This window comes from Lycorma delicatula, chromosome 7 (genome assembly GCF_047948215.1).
Source record: "Lycorma delicatula isolate Av1 chromosome 7, ASM4794821v1, whole genome shotgun sequence".
Lineage (NCBI taxonomy): Eukaryota > Metazoa > Arthropoda > Insecta > Hemiptera > Fulgoridae > Lycorma > Lycorma delicatula.
Window position 1 is genome coordinate 66,232,371 of NC_134461.1, and position 6,000 is coordinate 66,238,370.

The 6,000-nt window shown below is 26.2% G+C and overlaps 1 long non-coding RNA gene across 1 annotated transcript in view; it reads right to left on the reverse strand.

Annotated features, from left to right (window-relative positions):
• The window catches only part of LOC142328166 (uncharacterized), a 68,888-nt gene extending 63,162 nt beyond the window's left edge, over window positions 1–5,726 (reverse strand). Inside the window, exon 1 of the long non-coding RNA XR_012757208.1 lies at window positions 5,648–5,726. This is a non-coding gene — a long non-coding RNA (uncharacterized LOC142328166). The remainder of the gene's footprint in view (window positions 1–5,647) is intronic.
• Window positions 5,727–6,000: the final 274 nt, after the last annotated feature.

The window sequence follows — 6,000 nt, forward strand, 5'->3', positions numbered from 1 at the left end:
AAGCCTTCATTGAGAGCTTTTCAACAATATATCATAAGTGGTACTTATTTTCATTGGTTTAGAGTTATAACCAAATAAAATTTTAATTAATGAAACATTTGGATGTTACAACGGGAAGGCACACCGGTTCGAATTAGCATATCCTTTTTTTAACATTTTTTAAAAATGTGTTGCTATATTTAATAATAATTCACCTCTGATTGTAAAAAGATTTTTACGATTAATAATAATTCAATAATAAAAAGAATGAAAAAATATCAGAAGTTATTAATGAAATATAATTCATGTAAATTCCATTAAAAAAAAAAGGGTAAATGTAATTTAATAGGGGTAGAAGGAAGTGTAGTGTCCACATTATTTTTTGTTTTAAGATTTGTTCTCAAAGCAAGAACAGGGTTACGTCCAATTACAGTTACTTTATGAAAAATTAATTTTTCAGTGTATGAAACTGTCAAGCCCGACTGGATTTGAACCAAGACCTTCGATATTAAAGGCAAAAATGCTACCACTCCACCAAGGAGATCGCCAAGGTGACACTTAAAATTTAAACCCTTAAAAAGTTTGATACTGTAACATTTCTAACTAAAATGCAATCGGTAAAGTATGCATAGTGTATGTTATACCATACGTTTTAATGGAAATGTACACATGAAAATATGGTCGATATTTTGATTAATAATAATAAAACGGTATTTTAAATTAATTGAATCTAATAAAGTAAGCAACATTAATTACAAGTTCAAATATTATTTGACAGTACAATATAATTGTTATTTTGATTACGATATATAACTGTTATTGATAGCTACGTTTGTTTGTTTAATTCATTTAATATATTCAGAGGGAAGACTATTGATACAATGTAACATTAGTCGAGCTTAGTTTTCATAATGCAACGTAAAGTGAGAAACCTCTTATCAGTATAAGGGTTGATTTATGTAAATATGCGTGTATTTTAAGTGAGCTATTGAAGAGATGTTAGGGATGTTGTTTATTTAGAAGATGTTTGTTTAAAACAAAGAGTTTGTGTCTGGTTGTTCCTTGTTTTCAATGTCCTGTGGCGTTACAAGAGACTTGCATTAGGTGAGGTGTCATTTTCAGGCAAAGAATGTTTATAGATATTGACTGACAAAGTGCCATTTCACTTCTTATCTAAACACTTTGAAAATATAGCAGCAAATTACGTAATGAAAATATCTAAAAGTGGTGGATAAACAATGTTTAGTAAATGGATGCGATTTAATAATAATAATTATGATAATACTTGAAGAATATAACACAATTTAATTATATAAATAATAGATACTTTATTTTTTTTATATGCATCAATTTGGATTCCAACATTTAGATAAAATATTATAAAAGCTGGTTTTTGAAATTAACAGATAAGCCTAGTCTAATACTACGGTGTATTTTTATTAATTTTTTTCGTATCATAATAACGTGTAATAAAAATAGTCAACTCAATAACATATGTAATATTTAGTATAAACTGTTCGACAATGTATTGAGTTTTAATAAGCAATTAACTCATTGGCCTTGATCATGTTATAGATGAATTCTGCTATCTGATGAAGTGTGATTTAGCAAGTACTCTTCAAGCACCCTATTCATAACACATCCAGTTAGTAATTGGAAAGTTGTTTTTCGTAGGTATAGATAAATCTCTCAAACAGGTTCTTTACCAATTCATCTACCACTGAAAGTTTATTAATGTTCGTCTTTTTCTTGTAATTAACCGATAAAGTTCTATAGCAATTATATGATATGTTTATAATATAAAATGTTAGTATAATTAACTCAAAGTTAGATTAATTAAAACATTAATTGAAACGTATGAACATATGGCGTTCAAATATGGGGTACGGCAAGCAAGACAAATGTTGAAATCATACAGCGGTTTCAGAAAAAACTAGCAAGGTGTATAAGTGAGGTGTCATGGATGGCCGAAAACAGTAAAATCCATGAATATTTGGGTCTACGATAAGTCAAGGAAGAAATACAACATTTCAGTTTGAAATACGAACTTCGGCTACGTTAATCACTTAGCCGTAGACCTTTTGAACAACGGTGAGGATTTTAGAAGACTTAAGCGGCTACACATTCTGGACCTTAACACTATAATGTAATTATTCAATCATTCATTCCCTTCCTCTTTGTTTCTGTCTACGTTCATTTTTAACTTTTTCTTTAATGTTTCATCAATTTGAAATTTGTGATAATTGTTACTGTTAAAGTACATCTTTTCAAAACTCCCTGGTGTAGGTTTTACCTTCTCTTTCTACTCTCAGACAGCACTAGCATGTAATTTTTGAGAAATTTCAATGGGGATTCCTTTTTAATATAAATATATGGGATATAATTTAAATTTATTTAAGGTTTCAACAAAAATGGAATAAAGAGATCATTAAATCCTGTTTTTAATCTGATATTGAATTTTTTTTTGGCATTTTTACGTAATAATGAAAAACTTATAGGAAGAGCAGTTGATTTTATTTTCTGTTTTTTTTTCCCAACACCTGGATCATAGAAAATTCTAAAGCATAATAATCAATTTTATGAATGACACAACAAAATAAGCAAAATGACTCACCATATATTTTTTAGTTTGCTGGAATTTGTATATTTTTAGTGCCCTGCTGTAAGATTATCCTTTTATTGTACCAGTAATGGTACAATAAAATTATCCTTAATTGTACAATAATGCTCAACACGATATATAAAAATAAATGTCTTACTTTCTCGTAAACCGAATCATCTTATTCTCTGCAACGCGAAAAACATTCTTTTTTATGGTAGAAGTTAATAAGAATATATGTTTTTAAGAATATATGACTATATGACTCATCTTAGAGATATAAAATATGTATGTATAAATGTATGTGTAAACACATAAAAATTTTAATATTTTTTTATTTAATATATTAGTATATGTGAACTATATTTACTGGTATTAAACTATTACCTGAAACCCCAAAAATCTTTTTTTACTATCCAAAAACTTTTTCTAACGTTTTTAAGAAAATTAAAAAAAAAATCTTATTCTACGTAGAAATACAATAAATATTAAATATTTACAATGGTTTTTTTTTTTACCTAAAACTTTAGTTTCAAAGAATGTTATTTTTGATGCAATGCGGAAGATTCTATAAAAATTAAATTTCGAGTTTATTTTACAATTAACCATAAAAAATGGGCTTAAAAAATAATAATCTAAGTAGATATACACATTCATACTGCATACATAAAAGGAAGGTTTCACCAAAGGATTTTTTTCAAATCATCCAAAACAACATTTATTAACAATTTTTAATAATTATCTATATATCCATGGTTATTAGATAATTCATTCGGTTATGTATAAATTAAATAAAATTAAATATTTTTTGCTATCAGCATAGTTTATATCTATCAAATTAATAAACATACTAAAGAAATAAGCCACATATTAAGAAATAATAAAATTTCTTTTCTCCAAAATTGATGTAGCTTTTATTTATCGACTTCAATATTATATACACGAGATTATAATAGTACTAAAATAATACTGATTGTTATAACATCGGTTATCAATCATAATGCGTATAGAATATAGTGGGACATTTCTCTTGGGAATAGTGGCAGCCATGAGGGATTAATAAATATGTAACAGCGTAATATGAAAATCCCCCTCCATACGTGAATTCCACTATTTTAATTTCCTTACAACTGCTACTATAGGCTATGTGTGTATGCGCTTTAATGCAAGTAATTTTGCAACGAATCTTTTATGAATATTTGTCACATGTGTGGCACAAATAACTAATCGTATCTATAATACTAATAATTGTAATATATCGCTCCTGAATCTGTTCTATACAACACCAAAGGTAAAACTTAATTTAAAAGAGAAATTATTAAACGGAAAGTTATATTAAATAAAATATGCATGTATAATCATACTTATTTTTTAAACTACGTTTCAAAAATCAATCTAAATACTAAAAAATCAAAATTTCATGAAATTTTGATTTTTTAGTATTTATTAATTAATTAATTTATTATTATTTAATTATTAATTAATTTATTATTTAATTAATTTCATTATTAAACGATTTTTAAAATCATAATTGTGAAAATGTAGTTAAGTAAATTAGTAAACTCATTATTCCGTATGGTTTCAGGTTTTCTGTTCACCTTTGTGGTTATAACCAAGAGAAGATTAAAATTTAAAATTTAATACAAACCATGTACTTTTACATAGTTTTTTAGCCCCAAAAATATTTATTATAGAGCACAGTGTTACTTATTTTCAAACAGAAAGACATGTACATAACTGAGATTTTTTATATAATCAAACGAGTAATAAAAATGAAAACAAAAATCTAAAAGCATATTTTTCAGTTTTTATAAATAATTCTCATTTATTAACACTGGATAATTTGGTACAGTATAGGGACTGTCAACTTGGTTCGTCTTTTTACCAGATTTTTAAAAATATTTTTTTATTATTATTTCTTTTAAACCCACATAATTTTTGGTTTTCCGATAACTATATTTTCTTTTTATAAAGTGATAAAGTGATGCACACAGTAAAAATAATTTACAAAAACCTTTTAGTTGATTTCTTTTAATTATAATTCTTCTTCTGATATGTACCTTATTCCGTAACAATTTAACAAAATAATTTTTTTCATGTACTATATCATGATCTCATTTATAGCATAACTCATCCATCATATATGTCTTTTCTTTCACATGAAAACTACAAATATTTTAATTTATGTTTTTATTGTATAATATCACTCTCGGATTTTACTTTTATTAACTTAGAGATTTAAATTTTTTTTCTGTTGTAATTTTAGAAATAAAGGGACCTGTTACACATATTTTTACAATAAATATTATTAAATTTCTTTTGGCAAAGGATTAAATTTGACAAAACAGCATTTATGTAGTATCCAAATCACTTTTGAAAATAACATTTCCTTTACTTGTTTTGTTGAAGTGCAAGTTTAGTACACGTAACTCAAAAAATAATAAAATTAAAAATGATTTGTAAAATTTTTAAGTAAAAATCAAAAAACTTTTAAATTTAATAATTAAAATAAAATATATACGCAACCAAATTTGTAGGAAAATTTAATTCTAATTTGAAACATAAGGTAGAGCTCAATGTTTAATGTTTTCTTTCTTCAGAAAAAGTTCGCAAGAATAAAATTTTGGGTAGAAATGTATCAATGCACTCCATTACTTATAAAAAAATAATATTCCATATTAATATTCAAAATATATGGATTAAAATTCCGTAAAAAATAACTTATAATTAAAAAGATTCTAAGTTTTGCCATAAGTATAAATAATACTAATGCATGTGTGTGCGAGCGTGGCGTGTTTGTATGTACGAGTCATTGCAAAGTTTAATCATGGCGTACATTATAATAGAAAATCTAGAGTACAGTTACAACTTAATTGGAAACATTGTAGATTTTGTAGGGTGACGATTTGCCTTGCCACGTCTACATTAAAATACAGATAACAAATGGAAATGATTATAGAAGGAGTTTTATCCGGAAATACCGACAAATCGCCTCTGAAATGCGGTAACGACATGTATTAATTTAGAAAGAGAGATAGAAAGAGAAAACGAGAAATGCAAAATAATTACCAGATAAGAGAGTAGGGTTGAACCCTCTATCTACAATTTGGCAGGTTCATCTTCAACCACTCAGAAAATTGCTACTTTTATGTTACACATAAACCACTATGACAGTTAGGTAATACGGTATGAATCAAGGTTGAAACAACTCCCATTAAACAAGTATTAACTCACAACGTAGAATAAAATATACTCATTACTGCCAACAGCCACACCTGAGCTATACATGTCAGACTAAAACAAAAAACAAGTTGTTTTATGTAAAAAATAATCAAGTAAAAATTAAACTTATGTTTTACATTTTAACCTCCTTTTGACAATTCAGTAAATTACATCAAGCAGTTTAACTTATGAAATAAATA